Genomic DNA, 13,838 nt, shown 5'->3' on the forward strand with positions numbered 1-13,838 from the left:
CAGAGGTGGTTTATGTGTCCAAAAACACACAACTGGCAATTAAATACGACTAGAAACCAAGTTCATCTGAATCCAAAGTCCTTTTTCTATCACATCAATGCTTCCCAATTTTCCTGATCCTAAGACCCACCGAAGTTCTTACCCACAAAATATATTCCCAGGCTCTACCCCAGACCCAAGGTATCAAAATCTCTAAAAGTTACACTGTCCTATCAAGCAAAATCTGAATCTTAAAAGAGATTGTCATTAACAGTCCTTCCAGAACTAAAAACCACGGCTTATTAAGTGTCTATAGCTCATCTCCAGAGAACTCGATGTATTATTAAAAGTAATTTAGGAATATATAACAAAGGACAACCAAGAATGAAAACAACTCTAGGAGAAGCAATCCAAAGAAGAAGAATGAGTATTTCCAATTCATAAACAGTGATATAAACGCATCTAACATAACAAAACATACTATTTTACACATCTTGACCAGACTCTACATTAATGAAGCATTTCACAATCATTTAACAGTGCAAATAATTCAATAATTCCCTTTATAAATCGTCAAATTGTGAACTGTTAGGTAGTTAGAATAGGGAAAAGGAGTCCAGAATGGCAGTGGCTAAAAGACCTGAAAGGGAAAAGCCCATGAAAATAGAACAAAGGAAGGTCCGAGGGGTAAAACAAACAGCCCTCCTGGCTGGCCCAATTTATATAGGACAGGCCCAGGAGGGGAAAAAAAAACATAAAAAGAGGAGCCAAAGGGCTCTCTCTTTCTCTCTCTCTCTCTCTCCCCCGTGCGATGGAGTGCTCTTCTCTTTGCGTCTTTGGGTTGACATGCCCTCGTGCCTCGAAGATGGATTTTCCTGCTATTATCTGAATAAAATAGAGCTGTAACACTGATTTATCTAAGAGCTATAACACGGTCTGTCCAAGACCCGACAGCTGTGACACGCCAAGGGGGGCTTTAATGTCCGTCACTCCAAATCCTTGTTGTGCGGAGACAAAAACCGAGGTGCATACACTCGCCTGACATCTAGAGGGTCCCCAGTCAAATATGGTGATCAAATCCTTAGACTCTGGGTGAAGTCCATCTGCCAGTGGATAGGCCCCATGTCGTTGGACGGGCTGGGCCAGCTGGGGTCTTCGAGCTCCTTGGGGGTTGTTTAATTGGCAAGTGGGACAAGAGGAGACCACTTGTCTTATAGTTGTTTGGAAACCTGTTCCTCTGAAGGAACTTTCTAGTAATCTTTGGAGGGCCTTTTCCCCTGAATGAGTGGTGGCATGTAAGGAGTTAACCAACTTCCATTGGAGGGTCCCAGGCAGAAAAAGGAGTCCCTCCCTTTGGAACCACCCCACATGATCTTCTTGAAAGCCCTCACTCTTAGCTTTAAGAGTCGTTCACCTTCAGTATATGAAGGGGTTTCTGGCAAACCAGTCTGTGGAACTAAGGTGGCAATCCCTATTAGGTCATTGCTCTGTAATGCTGCTCTCTTAGCTGCCTGATCAGCTGCTTGTCTCCCTTGTGCCACTTCTGTGCTCCCATTTTGGTGTCCTTTACAGTGGGAGACTGAAACCTCAGTGGGCAGATGGACTGCCTCCAAGAGTCTAAGGATTTGATCATCATATTTGATTGGGGACCCTCGGGTGGTCAAGTGGCCCCTTTCTTTCCAAATAGCTGCATGTGCATGTAGCACCAGAAAGGCATACTTGGAGTCAGTGTAAACGGCTATTCTTTTTTCTTTTCCCAGCTCTAAAGCTCGAGTCAGGGCTATGAGCTCAGCTACTTGGGCTGAAGCACCTGGTGGCAGAGGCTTAGCCTCTATGGTCTCAAATTGGGAGACTACTGCATATCTGGCTCTTCTAACATAACAAAAGCATACTATTTCACACATCTTGACCAGACTCTACATTAATAAAGAATTTCATAATCATTTAACAGTGCAAATAATTCAATAATTCCCTTTATGAATCACCAAATTGTAAACCAAATAAAATCCAAGAACATTTCAAATGACGGTAGAACTAGTGTGGATTCACCAATCAGTGTCTTTGGTTTCCGGCAGTAGAGGAAGTGTGCTGGTATCTCTCCAGGATGGCTTGCCTGTGGAGAATAACAAGGGCGCCTGTTCTGCTTCACCATGATGATGCATGCTGGCAAATGAAGCCTTTTCAGCATGCCTCAGTGGTCTCCACACACTCTGCGAAATTTTTACAAAATTCCACCACTTGTCACCAGTGCCTCCTTTTTTTCTGTAACAAAAACAAATGGAAAAAAAAATTAAATATCACCCCCTATTTTAGTTACATAGATATTGCTATGCATATACAGAAACCTGGACATTTGCCAGATTTCCCACCTACTTTGTGAGGATATCAGATATGCTCAACATCAGAGAACCATTAAGAATAACCAATAGTAACAAAAATAGAAATAACGCAAGTGACAAATGGGCTAAAAAGGTGAATAGACATTTTACCAAAGAAAATATATAAGTGGACAATCAGATCTAATCCCTTGAATTTATTTGTCATGGGATTACAGATATATAAAAATATATGTAACATATAAAAATATATAGACATTAAAAATAGACATATAAAAGATTCTTAGCATCATTATTCATTAAGAAAATGCAAGTCAAAATTACGAGATATTACTACACACACTCACTAATTGGCAATAATCAGGAAGAGAGACAATAACAAATGTTGACAAGGATATAGAAACATAGGACTTCTCATACAACACTGATGGGAATGTAAAATGGTACAGCTTCTTGGGAAAACAGTTTGGCAGTTATGTACTTACAGTGTTAAACATAACTTTACCACAGAACTCTACAATTCCACTTCTAGGAATCTACCCAAGAGAATTTAAAATATATATCCAAACAAAAACTTGTAGATGAATACTCACAGCAGTATTATTCACAGTTGGAAAGAAAAAAAAAAAAAAAAACCTGGAAGAGATCCAAGGCTCTATCAATTTGTAAATGGATAAACCAAATGTGACATTTTCATATAATGGTTACTATTTAACAATACAAAGAAATGAAGTACTGGTGCATGCTACAATACAGATGAATTTCAAAAATCTTATGTCGATGAAAGAAATCAGATACACAAAAAATATGTATTGTATCATCCCATTTATTTGAACTGTGCAGAAAGGTACATTTATAGAGACACAAGACAGACTTAACAGTTGTCTTAAGCTGGGAGTTAAGAACAGGAGTGATTACAAGTTAACACAAGATACCTTTTTAGGATGACAGGAATGTTTTAAAGATGGATTATGGTGATGGTTGCACAGCTATGTGAACTAAAAATCATTTATTTCTACTCTAAAAGTAGGTAGATTTTATGGTATGAAATCATTGCAATAAAACAGTTAATAATACAATTAATGTTACTTCTTATTTGAGATGAATGATACAATCAAATTTCTGTCCAGGTGGAAACTATATTACTGCTTTAGCTTTCAAAATCAACGTGACAGGCTCTCAAATCTTTGCTTCTCCTAGGATGTCTGGGGTTTGGATTGTTTGGATCCAGAAAGTTTGCCATTTTTCTCTTTCAACTCATTACTGTAAAATAAAAACTCTTCTTCTAAATTACCTCTTGAGTCACTGGGCTGTGTCATGAGAAATTCCTACAACTATCACATTTCCTTGAGGGAAAGCCAGATTGAAATTCAGCTGAAAACTCTGTGCTCATTTAAATACACTTAAAGGCTATACCTTACGAGATTACATTGAATCATGCTGTTACTCTACAGAAGAAATTGAATAAATAACAATGCAACATACTGCAACACAAAAAGCCACAAAATAATATCTTAAAAACTATGTGTATTTATATATCCCATCTTATTTGTGCGAATAAGAATCTTATGTTATTTCTAAACTGGCTTTTCAAATCTAATTAAACCACACACACATAAGGTAAAGGCTATAAATAATAAATAACATAGTTGCTTCCAAATTAGGGACCCTTAAAAGAGAATTTATAAATCAATGTAAGCGCTCCAAAGTTGGTTTTTGTTGCTGTTGTTGTTTGTTTGTTGGCCTCACTACATGTGAGATCTTAGTTCCCTGATCAGGGGTGGAACCCATATCGCCTGCAGTAGAAGCACAGACTCCTAACCACAGGACTGCCAGGGAATGCCCTCCAAAGTTATTTTCGTATTTATCCAGACTCTCTTGGTTTCAAGAGACAAAAACTTGAATTAGCTTAAGCCAAAAAGAGCATCATATTAGATCATATAAACAATGGAGGGAAGGGAAAAGTGAATTTGGATGCATCTCCACATTTGCTTTTAGTGAGCATTAGCTTCATTGTCCCCAGCTCTAGGTCACATCTCCACAACCTCACAACAGAGGAAAAGGGTCTCTTCTTTGCCAGATCCACTTAAAACCCTGTGAAAGAATGCATGACCCACTCAAGGCCGAAGCCACCCTTACCACCAGAAGTAAGGGGAGGAGATACCTGCTGGGAACATAAAACATACAAGATACCTACAACTGTATTAACTTCTAAATTTCTGCCTAGCGTCCTAATACACACCAAACTTTCTCTATATGCACAGCAAGTTCACCAGCTTTAATGGCAATTGTTGAAATTCACACCATAAGAAACACTGTACCAACCATGTACCAGGAATTCTGCCAGATGATCATGTTTAAGATTCATGACAACCCTGAGAAGTAATTATCATTATCCCCATTTTACCAACAGCAATGATACCCTTCATTTCATAGCCTTCAAAACATAAAAAAGAACCCTAGGAGAGCATCTGTTCATTGTTCCTACATGTGCCTGCCTCTCCCTCCTCCTCTTTCACCCACTCTATCCCCCTTCCCCTCCTCCCTCCCTCCCTCCCTTCCTTCCTTCAAAACTGAGTCCTTGAAGACTTTGCAACTGTATGTAACTGTGATTCTCTCATTTGCTTAATATTGAAACAAGGCCATTTTTAACAAGTTTCTCAACTCATGCTTTAGAAATATTTTGGGGAAAAAAGCATGACAATACATAAAGGGTTTGACCTATATTAGCTCCTCTACAGACTGGTCTTTTCCAAGGTTATAAATGCTTATCAACTCTCTGAGATCTTTTTTATTATCATTTAGTACCATTACAGACCTGAATTCAATCCCTGGGTCGGGAAGATCTCCTGGAGAAGGAAATGGCAACTCACTCCAGCATTCTTGCCTGGAAAATCCCATGGACGGAGAAGCCTGGTAGGCTACAGTCCATGGGGTCGCAAAGAGTCAGACACGACTGAGCGACTTCACTTCACTTAGTACGATTACAAGTTGTCCTAATTCCCTACTCCTCTTTTTTTAAACAAAGGAAAGTTTCCTTCCATGCACCTCTACTAAAGACTGTACAATTTTCACCCATGCACAAATTCATTGCATTATTCATGCAACAAAATAATTCAACACATATCTGTTGAGACACTACCAGTTGCTCTCTGCAAGAGTTGAGGACAGCACTGTAAACAAAACAGACATGGTCCATGGCATGGCCTGGCATGACACAGCTCCAGGGGGCACCATTCACACAGAATACAACACTCCTGACACAGAGTTTACAGACTGATGGAAGCATATTATGAATTGTTATCTAATCTACAAATACATTATTACTGTTGCTATAATTATTATTATTTCTGATCTTGACATGAGAAAACATTTTTAATGGACACAGAAAGTATTAACAGCAAAAGAGAAGACTGAAAAAATGGGTTACAAAATTTTAACTTTCTGTTCTTTAAAGGTACCGTTAAGAGTTAGAGTTTCTGTTTGGGATGATAAAAAAAAAAAAAAAAAGGAAATGGATGGTTAAACAACATTATGAACATAATTATTACCACTGAATTTTACCCTAAAAAAATGGTTAAAATGGCAAATTGTTATATGTATCTTACCATTTTAAAAAGTAATAGCATAATGTAACAAAACCCACTGAACTATACACTTTAAATTGGTGAATTGTATGGAATGTGAATTACATCTCAAGAAGGCTATTAATAAAAAGAGACTACTAAAAGTAACAAGGCAAACTAAAGAGTAGAGACAATATTTGCAACATGCCTGACCCAAAAAGGATGTGCCTCTAGAATATATATTGAATTCCTACCAATCAACAAGGAAATGAATCATCCCAATAGAAAACTGAACAAGAGACTTCAATAGACATTTCATAAAGGAAGATACCCAAATGGCATATAAACATGTGAAATTAATAATCAGAGAACTACTAATTAAAACCATATTGAAAAAAAAAAACCATATTGAGTGTACTACTATACATTCAACAGGATGGCTACAATTTAAAAGACTAATAATAATACCAAATAAGGATGAGGATTTGGAGCACCTAGAACTATCAACTAGCATCAGTAGGAGTACAAAATGGTTCAGCGACTTTGGGAAAAAGTTCCACAGTTTCTTATAAAGTTAAACAAACATATACTCTATGATCCAAAAATTACAGTTAAGAGAAACAAAAACATACATATCCAGAAGAAACCTATGCAAGAATATTCATAGTAATGTTATTCATAGTAGCCAAAAGCTAGAAACAATTCAAATGTACATCAACAATGAATGTATAAATACTGGACTTCCCTGGTGGTTCACTCCCAATTCAGGAATGTGGGTTTGATCCCTGGTCAGGGAACTAAGATCCTGTATGCTACAGAGAGTGGCTAAAATAAATAAATAAATGCATAAACAAACTGTGGTATATTTCATGCAGTACAATAGTACTCAATGATAAAAACAAATGAATGATGTACATCAGGTATGAAGCTCAAAAACTTAATGCTAAGTGAAATAAACCAAAAAAGGTATGTTTGCATGATTCGATTTATATGAAGCCTTACAACAGGCAAAAGTAAACTATGATGATCAAAACCAAAACAGTGGTTGCCTGTGGACTGGCAGTAATTGACTGGTAGGATCAGAAGGGAAATTACTGGGATGAATGGAACTATATCTTAATTGGGGTGTGGTTTATGTTGTATATTATTCACATTTCATCAAACTATACACAAGATTTGTGCATTTTGTGTAAACTATATCTTAATTTTAAAAACAGGAAAAAAAATAAAAATAAAAATGGAAACAAACTAAATACTCTTTAAAGTAAAATAAATGTAGTACATTCTTCTAATGCCTTCCCAGATGGCTCAGCAGTAAAGAATCTGCCTGCCAATGCAGGAGACTTGCGTTGGATGCCTGGATCAGGAAGATTCCCTGGAGAAGGAAATGGCAACCCATACCAGTATTCTAGCCTGGGAAATCCCATGGACAGAGGAGCCTGGTGGGCTACAGTTCATAAGGTCACAAAACAGTCAAATAGGACTTAGCAACTAAAGAACAAAAATTCATATAATGAACCACTAAGCAATAATGAGGGCTTCCCAGATGGTGCTAGTGGTAAAGAACCCATCTGCCAACGCAAGTGACATAAAAAAACTCGGGTTCAATCCCAGGGTTGGGAAGATCCCCTGGAGGAGGGCATGGGAACCCACGCCAGTATTCTTTCCTGGAGAATCCAACGGACAGAGGAGCCTCGTGGGCTATGACCCATAGAGTCGCAAAGAGTCAGACACGACTGAAGGGACTTAGCCCTCAGCATGCATGCAATAATGAAAATGAGCAATCATGGATGAATTTTGCATATATGCTGTTGAGCAGAAGAAATGTGACATAGTGGACATGATTACACTTACATAAAGTAAAACAAAACTAGTAAAATTAATCTATGGCTTTAAAAGTCAGGAGAATTATTACTTTTGGAGAGGGGAGCAGAGGAGTGATTGGAGGGGAGCCTAAGGAGGATGCTCTCTTCCTTTCTAATCTTGATGGTGGTTAAACAGATTTGTTCACTGTATTCTCTTGTTCAGTGAGCTATTCATTTATAATTTGTGCCTAGATATGTTACATACCAACAAAGTTTTTAAAATTAGTACCACTTGTAAGGAAGATATATATTTTGCACTTAATAATTTATGAATAAGTAAATGGATCTTCAGCACTGAAAAAGAAACATTCCAGATTTGAAGGTTAAATGTGATTATGAATTCACTTAAATTGAAATACTAGGAAATATACTTTCTAATATTAGAAATATTAGAATAATTCATACTTAAATTTCAGTCAGTAATCAATTCTCAAAGTATAGTCTGCACACTTTTAAGGGGACCATGACCCTTGCAGGAAGTCAAGATTATTTTTGTAATAACAATAATATATTATTTGCTTTTCAAATTCTCATTATTTCAGGAGAATAGAGTGAAATTTTCCAAATGCTACAGGATATATGATGAGGTCATCATTCTGGCCATGAAATGTGTCCTTTTGTATTCTTATGTTTTTTAGAATGTTCTGAAGTACAATGGTAGGATTAGAATTTAAATATGTATATTATCAGAGATTAACTAAGTTTTTTCCTCAGTACTTCTACCATATTCTTACTAGCTATATTCAGTTATTTCTGCTATGGTCTCTGCAACCTCATTATCCTGGACGAAACTGTTATTTTGAAATTATGAAGTTATCATACCCATGCAAACAAAAAATAGTACTATTTTCTGTCTCAGTTTTCAACAATTTTAATTTGAAAACATTTCTAAATTTTTAATTTTATGCAGAACTGTTGCTTTTAAGAAGTTAATAACTTTTTTTCTAAAATAGAAGATTTACATTTAAGAATGACTCTGGCTTAAAAGAGGGGAGATGAAATCTACAAGTGGCTAGACTTGCTGTTTTCCTTGTATTTCGGCCATATAATCATCAAACAGGATCTTCAATGCGAATGTTAGGCAGTAAACACATTTCATGTAAAACACTCAGAGTATTGAATAACTTTCCTGAATCTCATGATTTACCCTCCAACAACTGCACTGACATATGCACTGATGTTGTTAAAGCTAACAATGAATAAAACTGCTTGTAACTTAATATAAATTAAGGAAATAGCACTGAACTATCTAGTTGACATGTATTTGTCTCTCTTAAATACTTGCAGAAAAACAAGTCAGCTTCCCTCTAAAATAGCCTCCAGTTCCAGTTCAGTCATCCAGTTGTGTTCGACTCTTTGCGACCCCATGTACTGCAGCACGCCAGGCCTCCCTGTCCATCACCAACTCCCGGAGCCTACCCAAACCCATGTTCATTGAGTCGGTGATGCCATCCAACCATCTCATCCTCTGTCGTTCCCTTCTCCTCCCACCCTCAATCTTTCCCAGCATCACGGTCTTTTCAAATGAGTCAGCTCTTTGCATCACCTACAGATTGTTATATAATATTGAGTATAATTTCCTGAGCTCTACAGTAGGTCCTTGTTGGTTATCTATTTCATACATAGTAGTATATATATATGTTAATCCCTACCAGGTGGCCAAAGTATTGGAGTTTCAGCTTCAACATCAGCCCTTCCAATGAACACCCAGGACTGATCTCCTTTAGTATGGACTGGTTGGATCTCCTTGCAGGCCAGGAGACTCTCAAGAGTCTTCTCCAACACTACAATTCAAAAGCAACAATTCTTCAGCACTCAGCATTCTTTACAGTCCAACTCTCACATCCATACATGACTACTGGAAAAACCATAGCCTCAATTCCCTCTAAAATGGCATCAATAAAGCAGCAAAAAGCATTAATTTTATTACATTTTGATCTATGAGCATACACCTTAAAATTCTCAATGACTTACTGATTTCACATAAAGCATTTTTATTGTATACTGAAATATGTGTAGTCTCCAGGAAAGAGCATATGTGCAATGTCGTAAGCTGAACTAGCAACTTGAAAAAAAAAAATTGTGGCAAACTATACATAACAACAAATGAACTTATTTCCAAAACAGAAAGACACCCCCAGACACAGAAAACAAACTTACAGTTACCAAAGGGGGAAGGGGGGCAGGGGGAAGGATAAATTAGGAGGTTGAGATTAATATATATATATATATATATATATACTACTATCTATGAAATAAATAACCAACAAGGACCTACTGTGGAGCACAGGGAATTATACTCAATATTACATAACAATCTATAGGGAAAAGAATATACATAGCTAATATTATGCTTAATAGCCCACATTTTCTGTAATATAGACAATATTACTCTAAAATCTATATGAAATGGCAAAGGAATTGGAATAGCTAAAATAATTTATAAAAAGAATAAAGTGGGAGGAACCAGTCTACCCAATTTCAAGATGCACTGTATAGCTTCAGTAATCAGGACTACATGGTACTAGAGGATGTATGGACACATAAAACAATGGAACAGATTAGAAAATCCAGAAATTGACCCACACAAATACACTGAATTTTCACAAAGGTGCAAAAATAATACTGGAGAAAGTACAGCCTTTTAAACAAATGGTGCAGAAGCAAATGGACATTCATAGGGAAGGGCGTTAAAGCCTCTAACTAAACATGATGTGTGTGCGTTCGGTCTCTTCAGTCACATCCAACTCTTTGCAACACGATGGACTGTAGCCCACCAGGCTCCTCTGTTCATGAGATTCTGTATACAAGTTTCCACAATTTTACTTGCAATAAAATTTTACTTGAAGCAACCTAGATGTTCTCCAGTGAACGAACATTTAAACAAATTGGTACATCCATACCATAGCAGCAAAAAGGTACAAGCTACTGATACACACAACAACTTAGAAAGATCTCCAGAAAATTATTATAAATTTAAAAAAGCCATTCTCAATAGTTTGTATACCTATACCTCCATTTATATAAAATTCTTGAAATGACAAGATTCTAAAAATGGAACAGATTAGTAATTGCTAGGGGTTAAAAACTAGTGAGGACTGGAATGAAGTAGGTATGGCTAAAAACAAGTAACACGAAGGACCTTGGAGATCATGGAAATGCTGTCTTGACTGTATCTATCAATCCTGGTTGTGATACTGTACTACAGTTTTGCAAACTGTTACTGTAAGGGGCAACTGGGTAAAAGATACACAGTATCTCCATGTGCTGTTTTTCATGATTACATATGAATCTACAATTATCTCAAAATAAAATTTTAAATTCAGTTTTTAAAAATAGAACAACACAAAAAGTACCTCAGCTGGCACTAGAGGTAAAAAACCGAACTGCCAATGCAGGAAACAAGAGACTCTGATTCAATCCCTGGGTCCAGAGATCTCCTGGAGAAGGACATGGCAACCCACTACAGTGTTCTTGCCTGGAGAATCCCATGGACGAGGAGCCTGGCCAGCTACAGTCCATGGGGTCGTAAAAGATTCAGACACGACTGTTCTAGGTATCCGGCTAGTCTGGGTAATCTATTTAGCTCAAACTGCTTACTCTATCTACTCTCTCTCAAAAGATACCACCATCAACAAATATTTGTTAGGCATTTGTTATGTGACAGGAACTTTATGCACTACTTTTACCTGCTTAGAACTTTACTCATTTAATCCTCATAACAGATAACTTTGAATTCTATTTTTCATATTAAGTAGCAACCTCAGACACTGCCCTCTCTACTTCATCTGCATGCCTCCACAACCTTTTTTTTCTTCCATTGATAATAAAAAGAAGGGTTCATTCCCCAAACTAAGGGCAAACTTTTCACGTAATTACTGTATCCTTCCCTCTCAGGATCCTGACTCCATCCAATATCCTTGTTCTTGCATTTTGAACCCCTGCCTTTCAACTACTCCTCAGTCAGTTCAGTTAGTCAGTTCAGTCGCTCAGTTGTGTCCAACTCTTTGTGACCCCATGAATCGCAGCACACCAGGCCTCCCTGTCCATCACCAACTCCCGGAGTTTACTCAAACCCATGCCCATCGAGTCGGTGATGCCATCCAGCCATCTCATCTTCTGTCGTCCCCCCTCCTCCTGCCCTCAATCCCTCCCAGCATCAGGGTCTTTTCCAATGAGTCAACTCTCCACATGAGGTGGCCAAAGTACTGGAGTTTCAGCTTCAGCATCAATCCTTCCAATGAACAACCAGGACTGATCTCCTTCAAGATGGACTGGTTGGATCTCTTTGCAGTCCAAGGGAATCTCAAGAGTCTTCTGCAACACCACAGTTCAAAAGCATCAATTTTTTGGTGCTCAGCTTTCTTCACAGGCCAACTCTCACGTCCATACGTGATCACTGGAAAAACCATAGCCTTGACTAGACAGACCTTTGTTGGCAAAGTAATGTCTCTGCTTTTTAATATGCTATCTAGGTTGGTCATAACTTTCCTTCCAAGGAGTAAGTGTCTTTTAATTTCATGGCTGCAATCAACATCTGCAGTGATTTTGGAGCCCGAAAAAATAAAGTCTGACACTGTTTCCACTGTTTCCCCATCTATTTCCCATGAAGTGATGGAACCAGATGCCATGATCTTAGTTTTCTGAATGTTGAGCTTTAAGCCAACTTTTTCACTCTCCTCTTTCACTTTCATCAAGAGGCTTTTTAATTCCTCTTCACTTTCTGCCATAAGGGTGGTGTCATCTGCATATCTGAGGTTATTGATACTTCTCTCAGCAATCTTGATTCAGCTTGTGCTTCTTCCAGCCCAGCATTTCTCATGATGTACTCTGCGTATAAGTTAAACAAGCAGGGTGACAATATACAGCCTTGACGTACTCCTTTTCCTATTTGGAACCGGTCTGTTGTTCCATGTCCAGTTCTAACTGTTGCTTCCTAACCTGCCTACAGGTTTCTCAAGAGGCAGGTCAGGTGGTCTGGTATTCCCATCTCTTTCAGAATTTTCCACAGTTTACGGAATTCCAGTTGAGCTATTTCAAATCCTGAAAGATGATGCTGTGAAAGTGCTGCACTCAATATGCCAGCAAATTTGGAAACCTCAGCAGGGGCCACAGGACTGGAAAAGGTCAGTTTTCATTCCAATCCCAAAGAAAGGCGATCCCAAAGAATGCTCAAACTACCGCACAATTACACTCATCTCACATGCTAGTAAAGTAATGCTCAAAATTCTCTAAGCCTGGCTTCAGCAATATGTGAACCGTGAACTTCCAGATATTCAAGCTGGTTTTAGAAAAGGCAGAGGAGCCAGAGATCAAATTGCCAACATCCGCTGGATCATCGAAAAAGCAAGAGAGTTCCAGAAAAACATCTATTTCTGCTTTATTGACTATGCCAAAGCCTTTGACTGTGTGGATTACAACTACTCCTACTCTGTCTGAATTTAGATATGTTCACGAATACTCCCATCAATTTAAAAATAAAAAGCTTCCCGCAACCTTACTAAACATGAACCATTCTCACTCTTCTTGCAGCCACTTTTCTTAAAAACTGTTCCTATTTATTCTTCCTACTTCCTTAACTTTAGTCCCTGATCCCCTACAAACTGGCTTCTGCTCCTACCCCATGAAAGCCTAATTTCTTTCAGCAGTTGACACCACTTCCCATTCCTTAATCTAAACCCTTTCTTGTTTGGGCTTCTCTGACATCACCACCCTGTGAGAGCTGAAGTAAGTGACACAACTGACCTAAAAAGAGGGAAACCAAGGAGGACAAGAGACTAGCAAAGAAAGAAAAGGTGAGTGGAGGTTGCTAATTTCTGAGCGGGGACTTGGGACACAGAACGCAGAAAGGGTCACCGTGGGCGCTAAAACAAAGTGAGATATTCACCATCACCTTCATCATCTTTCTCCCTTCTTCCTTTAAGGGCTTGACGGTATTCAAGGAAAAACTACAGGGTAATGGCCACTCGAGAGACGGCGGGAGCCGGCCCCGAGGCTTCGACAAGGGCGGGCACTCTCTGCGGCGCGGCCTCCACCAAGTTGGCGGCGGCGGCGGCGCTCGGGTGTCGGCGGAACCCGTGCGCGAGGCCGCT

At 38.4% G+C, this 13,838-nt stretch overlaps 1 long non-coding RNA gene across 1 annotated transcript; it reads right to left on the reverse strand.

Moving 5' to 3' along the window:
- Positions 1-679: 679 nt before the first annotated feature.
- On the reverse strand, positions 680-13,803 carry LOC133050844 (uncharacterized). Its single transcript, XR_009691710.1, has 2 exons — positions 13,640-13,803; positions 680-2,241 (listed from the first exon to the last, which is right to left on the reverse strand). It is a non-coding gene; the product is annotated as an uncharacterized LOC133050844 (long non-coding RNA).
- Positions 13,804-13,838: the final 35 nt, after the last annotated feature.

Source organism: Dama dama, chromosome 33 (genome assembly GCF_033118175.1).
Source record: "Dama dama isolate Ldn47 chromosome 33, ASM3311817v1, whole genome shotgun sequence".
Taxonomy (NCBI): domain Eukaryota; kingdom Metazoa; phylum Chordata; class Mammalia; order Artiodactyla; family Cervidae; genus Dama; species Dama dama.